Below are 16,189 nucleotides of genomic sequence, written 5' to 3'. Positions count from 1 at the left end.
AAGATCCTGGAACTGTTACCTTACATTGTAAAACAGTGACATCATATTCTAGGACTTAACCATAACAATATATAACTGTAACTCAACATTCTAGAACTGTGATTTAACATTCTAAAACTGTGATTAAATATTCTAGAATTGTGACTTTACATTCTAGAATTGTGATTTAAGATTCTTGAACTGACTTTCTCTGTGAAACCAATGTCCCATGATAACCTTCCAAGATCAGATTAATATGAATTCTAGTGAATAACCTAATGCAGGATCAAAGCAATGATATGTTCGTGTGCACTCATAATACCAGGTATGTGACTTAACATTCTAGAATTGTTACTTAACATTCTAGAAATTTGACTTAACATTCTAGAACTTTGACTTAACATTCTAGAACTGTGACTTAACATTCTAGAATTGTTACTTAACATTCTAGAACTTTGACTTGACATTCTAGAATTGTTACTTAACGTTCTAGAACTTTGACTTAACATTCTAGAACTGTGACTTAACATTCTAGAACTGTGACTTAAAATTCTAGAATTGTTTCTTAACATTCTAGAACTTTGACTTAACATTCTAGAACTGTGACTTAACATTATAGAATTGTTACTTAACATCCTAGAACTTTGACTTGGATATGTTTGTGTGCACTTATAATACCAGGTATGTGACTTAACATTCTTGAATTGTTACTTAACATTCTAGAACTTTGACTTAACATTCTAGAACTTTGACTTAACATTCTAGAACTGTGACTTAACATTCTAGAATTGGTACTTAACATTCAAGAACTTTGACTTGACATTCTAGAATTGTTACTTAACATTCTAGAACTTTGACTTGGATATGTTTGTGTGCACTTATAATACCAGGTATGTGACTTAACATTCTAGAATTGTTACTTAGCATTCTAGAACTTTGACTTAACATTCTAGAACTGTGACTTAACATTCTAGAATTGTTACTTAACATTCTAGAACGTTGACTTGACATTCTAGAACTGTAACTTAACATTCTAGAATTGTTACTTAACATTCTAGAACTTTGACTTGACATTCTAGAACTTTGACTCGACATTCTAGAACTGTGATTTAACGTTCTAGAATTGTAACTTAAGATTCTGGAACTGTTACCTTACATTGTAAAACAGTGACATCATATTCTAGGACTTAACCATAACAATATATAACTGTAACTCAACATTCTAGAACTGTGATTTAACATTCTAAAACTGTGATTGAACATTCTAGAATTGTGACTTTACATTCTAGAATTGTGATTTAAGATTCTTGAACTGACTTTCTCTGGGAAACCAATGTCCCTTGATAGCATTCCAAGATCAGATTAATATGAACTCTAGTGAATAACCTAATGCAGGATCAAAGCAATGATATGTTCGTGTGCACTCATAATACCAGGTATGTGACTTAACAGTCTAGAATTGTTACTTAACGTTCGAGAACTTTGACTTAACATTCTAGAACTTTGACTTGACATTCTAGAATTGTTACTTAACATTCTAGAACTTTGACTTAACATTCTAGAACTGTGACATAACATTCTAGAACTTTGACTTAACATTCTAGAACTTTGACTTAACATTGTAGAACTGTGACTAAAAATTCTAGAATTGTTACTTAACATTCTAGAACTTTGACTTCAACATTCTAGAATTGTTACTTAACATTCTAAAACTTTGACTTGACATTCTAGAACTGTGATTTAACGTTCTAGAATTGTAACTTAAGATCCTGGAACTGTTACCTTACATTGTAAAACAGTGACATCATATTCTAGGACTTAACCATAACAATATATAACTGTAACTCAACATTCTATAACTGTGATTTAACATTCTATAACTGTGATTTAACATTCTAGAATTGTGACTTTACATTCTAGATATGTGATTTAAGATTCTTGAACTGACATTCTCTGGGAAACCAATGTCCCTTAATAGCATTCCAAGATCAGATTATTATGAAGTCTAGTGAATAACCTAATGCAGGATCGAAGCAATGATATGTTCATGTGCACTTATAATACCAGGTATGTGACTTAACATTCTAGAATTGTTACTTAACATTCTAGAACTTTGACTTAACATTCTAGAACTTTGACTTAACATTCTAGAACGGTGACTTGACATTCTAGAACTTTGACTTAACATTCTAGAACTGTGACTTAAAATTCTAGAATTGTAACTTAACATTCTAGAACTTTGACTTAACATTCTAGAACTTTGACTTAACATTCTAGAACTGTGACTTAACATTCTAGAACTGTGACTTCAAATTCTAGAATTGTTTCTTAACATTCTAGAACTTTGACTTAACATTCTAGAACTTTGACTTAACATTCTAGAACTGTGACTTAACATTCTAGAATTGGTACTTAACATTCTAGAACTTTGACTTGACTTTCTAGAATTGTTACTTAACATTCTAGAACTTTGACTTGGATATGTTTGTGTGCACTTATAATACCAGGTATGTGACTTAACATTCTAGAATTGTTACTTAACATTCTAGAACTTTGACTTAACATTCTAGAACTTTGACTTAACATTCTAGAACGGTGACTTGACATTCTAGAACATTGACTTAACATTCTAGAACTGTGACTTAACATTCTAGAACTTTGACTTAACATTCTAGAACTGTGACTTAACATTCTAGAATTGTTACTTAACAATCTAGAACTTTGACTTGGATATGTTCATGTGCACTTATAATACCAGGTATGTTACTTAACATTTGAGAATTGTAACTTAATATTTTAGAACTTTGAAATAACATTCTAGAACTGTGACATAACCTCCTAGAATTGTTACTTAACATTTTAGAACTGTGATTTAACATTCTAGAATTGTAACTTAAGATCCTGGAACTGTTACCTTACATTGTAAAACAGTGACATCATATTCTATGACTTAACCATAACAATATATAACTGTAACTAAACATTCTAGAACTTTGATTTAACATTCTAGAATTGTAACTTAAGATCCTGGAACTCTTATCTTACATTATAATACAGTGACAATTGTTACTTAACATTCTAGAACTTTGACTTAACATTCTAGAACTGTGACTTAACATTCTAGAATTGTTACGTAACATTCTTGAACTTTGACTTGACATTCTAGAACTGTGATTTAACATTCTAGAACTGTAACTTAAGATCCCGGAACTGTTACCTTACATTGTAATACAGTGACAATTGTTACTTTACATTCTAGAACTTTGACTTAACATTCTAGAACTGTGACTTAACATTCTTGATTTGTTACTTAACATTCTAGAACTTTGACTTGACATTCTAGAACTTTGACTTGACATTCTAGAACTGTGATTTAACGTTCTAGAATTGTAACTTGAAATCCTGGAACTGTTACCTTACATTGTAAAACATTGACATCATATTCTAGGACTTAACCATAACAATATATAACTGTTACTCAACATTCTAGAACTGTGATTTAACATTCTAAAACTGTGATTTAACATTCTAGAATTGTGACTTTACATTCTAGATATGTGATTTAAGATTCTTGAACTGACTTTCTCTGGGAAACCAATGTCCAATGATAACATTCCAAGATCAGATTAATATGAACTCTTGTGAATAACCTAATGCAGGATCAAAGCAATGATATGTTCGTGTGCACCTATAATACCAGGTATGTGAGTTAACATTCTAGAATTGTTACTTAACATTCCAGAACTTTGACTTTATATTATAGAACTTTGACTTAACATTCTAGAACTGTGACTTAACATTCTAGAATTGTTACTCAACATTCAAGAACTTTGACTTGACATTATAGAATTGATCCTCAAAATTCTAGAACTTTGACTTAACATTCTAGATTGTGACTAAAATTCTAGAATTGTTACTTAACATTGTAGAACTTTGACTTAACATTCTAGAACTGTGACTTAACATTCTAGAATTGTTACTTAACATTTTAGTACGTTGACTTGACATTCTAGAACTGTAACTCAACATTCTAGAATTGTTACTTAACATTCTAGAACTTTGATTTAACATTCTAGAATTGTTACGTAACATTCTAGAACTTTGACTTGACATTCTAGAACTGTGATTTAACATTCTAGAATTGTAACTTAAGATCCTGGAACTGTTACCTTACATTGTAAAACAGTGACATCATATTCTAGGACTTAACCATAACAATATATAACTGTAACTCAACATTCTAGAACTGTGATTTAACATTCTAAAACTGTGATTTAACAATCTAGAATTGTGACTTTACATTCTAGAATTTTGATTTAAGATTCTTGAACTGACTTTCTCTGGGAAACTGTGACTTAAACTTCTAGAATTGTTACATAACATTCAAGAACTTTGACTTAACATTCTAGAACTTTGACTTAACGTTCTAGAACTTTGACTTAACATTCTAGAACGGTGACTTGACATTCTAGAACTTTGACTTAACATTCTAGAACTTTGACTTAAAATTCTAGAATTGTAACTTAACATTCTAGAACTTTGACTTAACATTCTAGAACTTTGACTTAACATTCTAGAACTGTGACTTAACATTCTAGAACTGTGACTTAACATTCTAGAATTGTTACTTAACATTCTAGAACTTTGACTTAACATTCTAGAACTTTGACTTAACATTCTAGAACGGTGACTTGACATTCTAGAACATTGACTTAACATTCTAGAACTGTGACTTAACATTCTAGAACTTTGACTTAACATTCTAGAACTGTGACTTAACATTCTAGAATTGTGACTTAACATTTTAGAACTGTGATTTAACATTCTAGAATTGTAACTTAAGATCCTGGAACTCTTATCTTACATTGTAATACAGTGACAATTGTTACTTAACATTCTAGAACTTTGACTTAACATTCTATAACTGTGATTTAACATTCTAGAATTGTTACGTAACATTCTAGAACTTTGACTTGACATTCTAGAACTGTGATTTAACATTCTAGAATTGTAACTTAAGATCCTGGAACTGTTACCTTACATTGTAAAACAGTGACATCATATTCTATGACTTAACCATAACAATATATAACTGTAACTCAACATTCTAGAACTTTGATTTAACATTCTAGAATTGTAACTTAAGATCCTGGAACTCTTATCTTACATTATAATACAGTGACAATTGTTACTTAACATTCTAGAACTTTGACTTAACATTCTAGAACTGTGACTTAACATTCTAGAATTGTTACGTAACATTCTAGAACTTTGACTTGACATTCTAGAACTGTGATTTAACATTCTAGAACTGTAACTTAAGATCCTGGAACTGTTACCTTACATTGTAATACAGTGACAATTGTTACTTTACATTCTAGAACTTTGACTTAACATTCTAGAACTGTGACTTAACATTCTTGATTTGTTACTTAACATTCTAGAACTTTGACTTGACATTCTAGAACTTTGACTTGACATTCTAGAACTGTGATTTAACGTTCTAGAATTGTAACTTGAAATCCTGGAACTGTTACCTTACATTGTAAAACATTGACATCATATTCTAGGACTTAACCATAACAATATATAACTGTTACTCAACATTCTAGAACTGTGATTTAACATTCTAAAACTGTGATTTAACATTCTAGAATTGTGACTTTACATTCTAGATATGTGATTTAAGATTCTTGAACTGACTTTCTCTGGGAAACCAATGTCCAATGATAACATTCCAAGATCAGATTAATATGAACTCTTGTGAATAACCTAATGCAGGATCAAAGCAATGATATGTTCGTGTGCACCTATAATACCAGGTATGTGAGTTAACATTCTAGAATTGTTACTTAACATTCCAGAACTTTGACTTTATATTATAGAACTATGACTTAACATTCTAGAACTGTGACTTAACATTCTAGAATTGTTACTCAACATTCTAGAACTTTGACTTGACATTATAGAATTGATCCTCAAAATTCTAGAACTTTGACTTAACATTCTAGATTGTGACTAAAATTCTAGAATTGTTACTTAACATTGTAGAACTTTGACTTAACATTCTAGAACTGTGACTTAACATTCTAGAATTGTTACTTAACATTTTAGTACGTTGACTTGACATTCTAGAACTGTAACTCAACATTCTAGAATTGTTACTTAACATTCTAGAACTTTGATTTAACATTCTAGAATTGTTACGTAACATTCTAGAACTTTGACTTGACATTCTAGAACTGTGATTTAACATTCTAGAATTGTAACTTAAGATCCTGGAACTGTTACCTTACATTGTAAAACAGTGACATCATATTCTAGGACTTAACCATAACAATATATAACTGTAACTCAACATTCTAGAACTGTGATTTAACATTCTAAAACTGTGATTTAACAATCTAGAATTGTGACTTTACATTCTAGAATTGTGATTTAAGATTCTTGAACTGACTTTCTCTGGGAAACTGTGACTTAAAATTCTAGAATTGTTACATAACATTCAAGAACTTTGACTTAACATTCTAGAATTTTGACTTAACATTCTAGAACTGTAACTTAACATTCTAGAATTGTTACTTAACAATCTAGAACTTTGACTTGGATATGTTCATGTGCACTTATAATACCAGGTATGTTACTTAACATTTGAGAATTGTAACTTAATATTTTAGAACTTTGAAATAACATTCTAGAACTGTGACATAACCTCCTAGAATTGTTACTTAACATTTTAGAACTGTGATTTAACATTCTAGAATTGTAACTTAAGATCCTGGAACTCTTATCTTACATTGTAATACAGTGACAATTGTTACTTAACATTCTAGAACTTTGACTTAACATTCTAGAACTGTGATTTAACATTCTAGAATTGTTACGTAACATTCTAGAACTTTGACTTGACATTCTAGAACTGTGATTTAACATTCTAGAATTGTAACTTAAGATCCTGGAACTGTTACCTTACATTGTAAAACAGTGACATCATATTCTAGGACTTAACCATAACAATATATAACTGTAACTCAACATTCTAGAACTGTGATTTAACATTCTAAAACTGTGATTAAACATTCTAGAATTGTTACTTTACATTCTAGAACTGTGATTTAACATTCTTGAACTGACTTTCTCTGGGAAACCAATGTCCCATGATGACCTTCCAAGATCAGATTAATATGAACTCTAGTGAATAACCTAATGCAGGATCAAAGCACTGATATGTTCGTGTGCACTCATAATACCAGGTATGTGACTTAACATTCTAGAATTGTTACTTAACATTCTAGAACTTTGACTTAACATTCTAGAACTTTGACTTGACATTCTAGAACTGTGACTTAACATTCTAGAATTTTTACTTAACATTCTAGAACTTTGACTTGACATTCTAGAATTGTTACTTAACGTTCTAGAACTTTGACTAAACATTCTAGAACTTTGACTTGACATTCTAGAATTGTTACTTAACATTCTAGAACTTTGACTTAACATTCTAGAACTTTGACTTAACATTCTAGAACTTTGACTTAACATTCTAGAACTGTGACTAAAAATTCTAGAATTGTTACTTAACATTCTAGAACTGTGACTTAACATTCTAGAACTTTGACTTAACATTCTAGAACTTTGACTTAACATTCTAGAACTGTGACTTAACATTCTAGAATTGGTACTTAACATTCTAAAACTTTGACTTGACATTCTAGAATTGTTACTTAACATTCTAGAACTTTGACTTGGATCTGTTTGTGTGCACTTATAATACCAGGTATGTGACTTAACATTCTAGAATTGTTACTTAGCATTCTAGAACTGTGATTTAACATTCTAGAACTTTGACTTAACATTCTAGAACTTAGACTTAACATTCTAGAACTGTGACTTAACATTCTAGAATTGTTACTTAACAATCTAGAACTTTGACTTGGATATGTTCATGTGCACTTGTAATACCAGGTATGTTACTTAACATTTGAGAATTGTAACTTAATATTTTAGAACTTTGAAATAACATTCTAGAACTGTGACATAACCTCCTAGAATTGTTACTTAACATTTTAGAACTGTGATTTAACATTCTAGAATTGTAACTTAAGATCCTGGAACTCTTATCTTACATTGTAATACAGTGACAATTGTTACTTAACATTCTAGAACTTTGACTTAACATTCTAGAACTGTGATTTAACATTCTAGAATTGTTACGTAACATTCTAGAACTTTGACTTGACATTCTAGAACTGTGATTTAACATTCTAGAATTGTAACTTAAGATCCTGGAACTGTTACCTTACATTGTAAAACAGTGACATCATATTCTAGGACTTAACCATAACAATATATAACTGTAACTCAACATTCTAGAACTGTGATTTAACATTCTAAAACTGTGATTAAACATTCTAGAATTGTTACTTTACATTCTAGAATTGTGATTTAAGATTCTTGAACTGACTTTCTCTGGGAAACCAATGTCCCATGATGACCTTCCAAGATCAGATTAATATGAACTCTAGTGAATAACCTAATGCAGGATCAAAGCACTGATATGTTCGTGTGCACTCATAATACCAGGTATGTGACTTAACATTCTAGAATTGTTACTTAACATTCTAGAACTTTGACTTAACATTCTAGAACTTTGACTTGACATTCTAGAACTGTGACTTAACATTCTAGAATTTTTACTTAACATTCTAGAACTTTGACTTGACATTCTAGAATTGTTACTTAACGTTCTAGAACTTTGACTAAACATTCTAGAACTTTGACTTGACATTCTAGAATTGTTACTTAACATTCTAGAACTTTGACTTAACATTCTAGAACTTTGACTTAACATTCTAGAACTTTGACTTAACATTCTAGAACTGTGACTAAAAATTCTAGAATTGTTACTTAACATTCTAGAACTGTGACTTAACATTCTAGAACTTTGACTTAACATTCTAGAACTTTGACTTAACATTCTAGAACTGTGACTTAACATTCTAGAATTGGTACTTAACATTCTAAAACTTTGACTTGACATTCTAGAATTGTTACTTAACATTCTAGAACTTTGACTTGGATCTGTTTGTGTGCACTTATAATACCAGGTATGTGACTTAACATTCTAGAATTGTTACTTAGCATTCTAGAACTGTGATTTAACATTCTAGAACTTTGACTTAACATTCTAGAACTTAGACTTAACATTCTAGAACTGTGACTTAACATTCTAGAATTGTTACTTAACAATCTAGAACTTTGACTTGGATATGTTCATGTGCACTTGTAATACCAGGTATGTTACTTAACATTTGAGAATTGTAACTTAATATTTTAGAACTCTGAAATAACATTCTAGAACTGTGACATAACCTCCTAGAAATGTTACTTAACATTTTAGAACTGTGATTTAACATTCTAGAATTGTAACTTAAGATCCTGGAACTCTTATCTTACATTGTAATACAGTGACAATTGTTACTTAACATTCTAGAACTTTGACTTAACATTCTAGAACTGTGATTTAACATTCTAGAATTGTTACGTAACATTCTAGAACTTTGACTTGACATTCTAGAACTGTGATTTAACATTCTAGAATTGTAACTTAAGATCCTGGAACTGTTACCTTACATTGTAAAACAGTGACATCATATTCTAGGACTTAACCATAACAATATATAACTGTAACTCAACATTCTAGAACTGTGATTTAACATTCTAGAATTGTAACTTAAGATCCTGGAACTCTTATCTTACATTGTAATACAGTGACAATTGTTACTTAACATTCTAGAACTTTGACTTAACATTCTAGAACTGTGACTTAACATTCTAGAATTGTTACGTAACATTCTAGAACTTTGACTTGACATTCTAGAACTGTGATTTAACATTGTAGAATTGTAACTTAAGATCCTGGAACTGTTACCTTACATTGTAAAACAGTGACATCATATTCTAGGACTTAACCATAACAATATATAACTGTAACTCAACATTTTAGAACTGTGATTTAACATTCTAAAACTGTGATTAAACATTCTAGAATTGTGACTTTACATTCTAGAATTGTGATTTAAGATTCTTGAACTGACTTTCTCTGGGAAACCAATGTCCCATGATAACCTTCCAAGATCAGATTAATATGAACTCTAGTGAATAACCTAATGCAGGATCAAAGCAATGATATGTTCGTGTGCACTCATAATACCAGGTATGTGACTTAACATTCTAGAATTGTTACTTAACATTCTACAACTTTGACTTAACATTCTAGAACTTTGACTTAACATTCTAGAACAGTGACTTAACATTCTAGAATTGTTGCTTAACATTCTTGAACTTTGACTTGACATTCTAGAATTGTTACTTTACGTTCTAGAACTTTGATTTAACATTCTAGAACTTTGACTTGACATTCTAGAATTGTTACTTAACATTCTAGAACTTTGACTTAACATTCTAGAACTGTGACTTAACATTCTAGAACTTTGACTTAACATTCTAGAACTTTGACTTAACATTCTAGAACTTTGACTTAACATTCTAGAACTGTGACTAAAAATTCTAGAATTGTTACTTAACATTCTAGAACTGTGACTTAACATTCTAGAACTTTGACATAACATTCTAGAACTTTGACTTAACATTCTAGAACTGTGACTTAACATTCTAGAATTGGTACTTAACATTCTAGAACTTTGACTTGACATTCTAGAATTGTTACTTAACATTCTAGAACTTTGACTTGGATATGTTTGTGTGCACCTATAATACCAGATATGTGACTTAAGATTCTAGAATTGTTACTTAGCATTCTAGAACTTTGACTTAACATTCTAGAACTGTGACTTAACATTCTAGAATTGTTACTTAACATTCTAGAACGTTGACTTGACATTCTAGAACTGTAACTTAACATTCTAGAATTGTTACTTAACATTCTAGAACTTTGACTTGACATTCTAGAACTGTGATTTTACATTCTAGAACTGTGATTTAACATTCTAGAATTGTAACTTAAGGTTCTTTTAACTGTAACCTTACATTGTAAAACAGTGACATCATATTCTAGGACTTAACCATAACAATATATAACTGTAACTCAACATTCTAGAACTGTGATTTAACATTCTAGAATTGTAACTTAAGGTTCTTTTAACTGTAACCTTACATTGTAAAACAGTGACATCATATTCTAGGACTTAACCATAACAATATATAACTGTAACTCAACATTCTAGAACTGTGATTTAACATTCTAAAACTGTGATTAAACATTCTAGAATCATGACTTTACATTCTAGAATTGTGATTTAAGATTCTTGAACTGACTTTCTCTGGGAAACCAATGTCCCATGATAACCTTCCAAGATCAGATTAATATGAACTCTAGTGAATAACCTAATGCAGGATCAAAGCACTGATATGTTCGTTTGCACTCATAATACCAGGTATGTGACTTAACATTCTAGAATTGTTACTTAACATTCTAGAACTTTGACTTAACATTCTAGAATTTTGACCTTACATTCTAGAACTGTGACTTAACATTCTAGAATTTTTACTTAACATTCTAGAACTTTGACTTGACATTCTAGAATTGTTACTTAATGTTCTAGAACTTTGACTTAACATTCTAGAACTTTGACTTGACATTCTAGAATTGTTACTCAACATTCTAGAACTTTGACTTAACATTCTAGAACTGTGACTTAACATTCTAGAACTTTGACTTAACATTCTAGAACTTTGACTTAACATTCTAGAACTTTGACTAAAAATTCTAGAATTGTTACTTAACATTCTAGAACTGTGACTTAACATTCTAGAACTTTGACATAACATTCTGGAACTTTGACTTAACATTCTAGAACTGTGACTTAACATTCTAGAATTGGTACTTAACATTCTAGAACTTTGACTGGACATTCTAGAATTGTTACTTAACATTCTAGAACTTTGACTTGGATATGTTTGTGTGCACTTATAATACCAGATATGTGACTTAAGATTCTAGAATTGTTACTTAGCATTCTAGAACTTTGACTTAACATTCTAGAACTGTGACTTAACATTCTAGAATTGTTACTTAACATTCTAGAACGTTGACTTGACATTCTAGAACTGTAACTTAACATTCTAGAATTGTTACTTAACATTCTAGAACTTTGACTTGACATTCTAGAACTGTGATTTTACATTCTAGAACTGTGATTTAACATTCTAGAATTTTTACTTAACATTCTAGAACTTTGACTTGACATTCTAGAATTGTTACTTAATGTTCTAGAACTTTGACTTAACATTCTAGAACTTTGACTTGACATTCTAGAATTGTTACTTAACATTCTAGAACTTTGACTTAACATTCTAGAACTGTGACTTAACATTCTAGAACTTTGACTTTACATTCTAGAACTGTGACTAAAAATTCTAGAATTGTTACTTAATATTCTAGAACTTTGACTTGGATATGTTTGTGTGCACTCATAATACCAGGTATGTGACTTAACATTCTAGAATTGTTACTTAACATTATAGAACTTTGACTTAACATTCTAGAACTTTGAATTAACATTCTAGAACTGTGACTTAACATTCTAGAATTGTTACTTAACATTCTAGAACTTTGACTTGACATTCTAGAACTGTAACTTAAGATCCTGAAACTGTTACCTTACATTGTAATACAGTGACAATTGTTACTTAACATTCTAGAACTTTGACTTAACATTCTAGAACTGTGACTTAACATTCTTGATTTGTTATGTAACATTCTAGAACTTTGACTTGACATTCTAGAACTTTGACTTGACATTCTAGAATTGTTACTTAACATTCTAGAACTTTGACTTAACATTCTAGAACTGTGACTTAACATTCTAGAACTTTGACTTAACATTCTAGAACTTTGACTTAACATTCTAGAACTGTGACTAAAAATTCTAGAATTGTTACTTAATATTCTAGAACTTTGACTTGGATATGTTTGTGTTCACTCATAATACCAGGTATGGGACTTAACATTCTAGAATTGTTACTTAACATTATAGAACTTTGACTTAACATTCTAGAACTTTGACTTAACATTCTAGAACTTTGACTTGACATTCTAGAACTGTAACTTAAGATCCTGAAACTGTTACCTTACATTGTAATACAGTGACAATTGTTACTTAACATTCTAGAACTTTGACTTAACATTCTAGAACTGTGACTTAACATTCTTGATTTGTTACGTAACATTCTAGAACTTTGACTTGACATTCTAGAACTTTGACTTGACATTCTAGAACTGTGATTTAACGTTCTAGAATTGTAACTTAAGATCCTGGAACTGTTACCTTACATTGTAAAACAGCGACATCATATTCTAGGACTTAACCATAACAATATATAACTGTAACTCAACATTCTAGAACTGTGATTTAACATTCTAAAACTGTGATTTAACATTCTAGAATTGTGACTTTACATTCTAGATATGTGATTTAAGATTCTTGAACTGACTTTCTCTAGGAAACCAATGTCCCATGATAACCTTCCAAGATCAGATTAATATGAACTCTAGTGAATAACCTAATGCAGGATCAAAGCACTGATATGTTTGTGTGCACTCAAAATACCAGGTATGTGACTTAACATTCTAGAATTGTTACTTAACATTCTAGAACTTTGACTTAACATTCTAGAACTTTGACTTGACATTCTAGAACTGTGACTTAACATTCTAGAATTTTTACTTAACATTCTAGAACTTTGACTTGACATTCTAGAACTGTTACTTAATGTTCTAGAACTTTGACTTAACATTCTAGAACTTTGACTTGACATTCTAGAACTGTGATTTAACATTCTAGAATTGTAACATAAGATCCTGGAACTGTTACCTTACATTGTAATACAGTGACAATTGTTACTTAACACTCTAGGACTTTGACTTAACATTCTAGAACTGTGACTTAAAATTCTAGAATTGTTTCATAACATTCTAGAACTTTGACTTAACATTCTAGAACTTTGACTTAACATTCTAGAACTTTGACTTGACATTCTAGAATTGTTACTTAACATTCTAGAATTGTTACTTAACATTCTAGAACTTTGACTTAACATTCTAGAACTGTGACTAAAAATTCTAGAACTGTTACTTAATATTCTAGAACTTTGACTTGGATATGTTTGTGTGCACTCATTATACCAGGTATGTGACTTAACATTCTAGAATTGTTACTTAACATTATAGAACGTTGACTTAACATTCTAGAACTTTGACTTAACATTCTAGAACTGTGACTTAACATTCTAGAACTTTGACTTAACATTCTAGAACTTTGACTTGACATTCTAGAACTGTGATTTAACATTCTAGAATTGTAACTTAAGATCCTGGAACTGTTACCTTACATTGTAATACAGTGACAATTGTTACTTAACACTCTAGGACTTTGACTTAACATTCTAGAACTTTAACTTAACATTCTAGAATTGTTTCTTAACATTCTACAACTTTGACTTAACATTCTAGAACTTTGACTTAACATTCTAGAACTGTGACTTAACATTCTAGAATTGTTACTTAACATTCTAGAACTTTGACTTAACATTCTAGAACTTTGACTTAACATTCTAGAACTGTGACTTAAAATTCTAGAATTGACTAATGCAGGATCAAAGCAATGTTATGTGTGCACTTATAATACCAGGTATGTGACTTGACATTCTAGAATTGTTACTTAACATTCTAGAACTTGGACTTAACATTCTAGAACTTTGACTTAACATTCTAGAACGGTGACTTGACATTCTAGAATTGTTACTTAACATTCTAGAACTTTGACTTAACATTCTAGAACTGTGACTTAACATTCTAGAACTTTGACTTAACATTCTAGAACTTCAATTTAAGATCCTTGAACTGACTTTCTCTGGGAAACCAATGTCCCATGATGACCTTCCAAGATCAGATTAATATGAACTCTAGTGAATAACCTAATTCAGGATCAAAGCAATGATATGTTTGTGTGCATTTATAATACCAGGTATGTGACTTAACATTCTAGAATTGTTACTTAACATTCTAGAACTTTGACTTAACATTCTAGAACTTTGACTTAACATTCTAGAATTGTTACTTAACATTCTAGAACTTTGACTTGACATTCTAAAATTGTTACTTAACACTCTAGGACTTTGACTTAACATTATAGAACTTTGACTTAACATTCTAGAATTGTTACTTAACATTCTAGAACTTTGACTTAACATTCTAGAACTGTGACTTAACATTCTAGAATTGTTACTTAACATTCTAGAAATTTGACTTGACATTCTAGAACTGTGATTTAACATTCTAGAACTGTGATTTAACATTCTAGAATTGTAACTTAAGATCCTTGAACTGTTACCTTACATTGTAAAACAGTGACATCATAGTCTAGGACTTAACCATAACAATATATAACTGTAACTCAACATTCTAGAACTGTGATTTAACATTCTAGAACTGTGACTTTACATTCTAGAATTGTGATTTAAGATTCTTGAACTGACTTTCTCTGGGAAACCAATGTCCCATGATAACCTTCCAAGATCAGATTAATATGAACTCTAGTGAATAACCTAATGCAGGATCAAAGCAATATGTTCGTGTGCACTTATAATACCAGGTATGTGACTAACATTCTAGAATTGTTACTTAACATTCTAGAACTTGGACTTAACATTCTAGAACTTTGACTTAACATTCTAGAACGGTGACTTGACATTCTAGAATTGTTACTTAACATTCTAGAACTTTGACTTAACATTCTAGAACTGTGACTTAACATTCTAGAATTGTTACTTAATATTCTAGAACTTTGACTTGACATTCTAGAACTGTGATTTAACATTCTAGAATTGTGACTTAAGATCCTGGAACTGTTACCTTACATTGTAAAACAGTGACATCATATTCTAGGACTTAACCATAACAATATATAACTGTAACTCAACATTCTAGAACTGTGATTTAACATTCTAGAACTGTGACTTAACATTCTAGAACTTTGACTTACCATTCTAGAACTTTGACTTAACATTCTAGAACTGTGACTAAAAATTCTAGAATTGTTACTTAATATTCTAGAACTTTGAATTGGATATGTTTGTGTGCACTCATAATACCAGGTATGTGACTTAACATTCTAGAATTGTTACTTAA

This window comes from Echiichthys vipera (genome assembly GCF_963691815.1).
Source record: "Echiichthys vipera genome assembly, chromosome: X".
NCBI classification, from domain to species: domain Eukaryota; kingdom Metazoa; phylum Chordata; class Actinopteri; order Perciformes; family Trachinidae; genus Echiichthys; species Echiichthys vipera.
The sequence above is the reverse complement of the archived record's forward strand: the minus strand, read 5'-3'. Positions refer to the sequence as shown.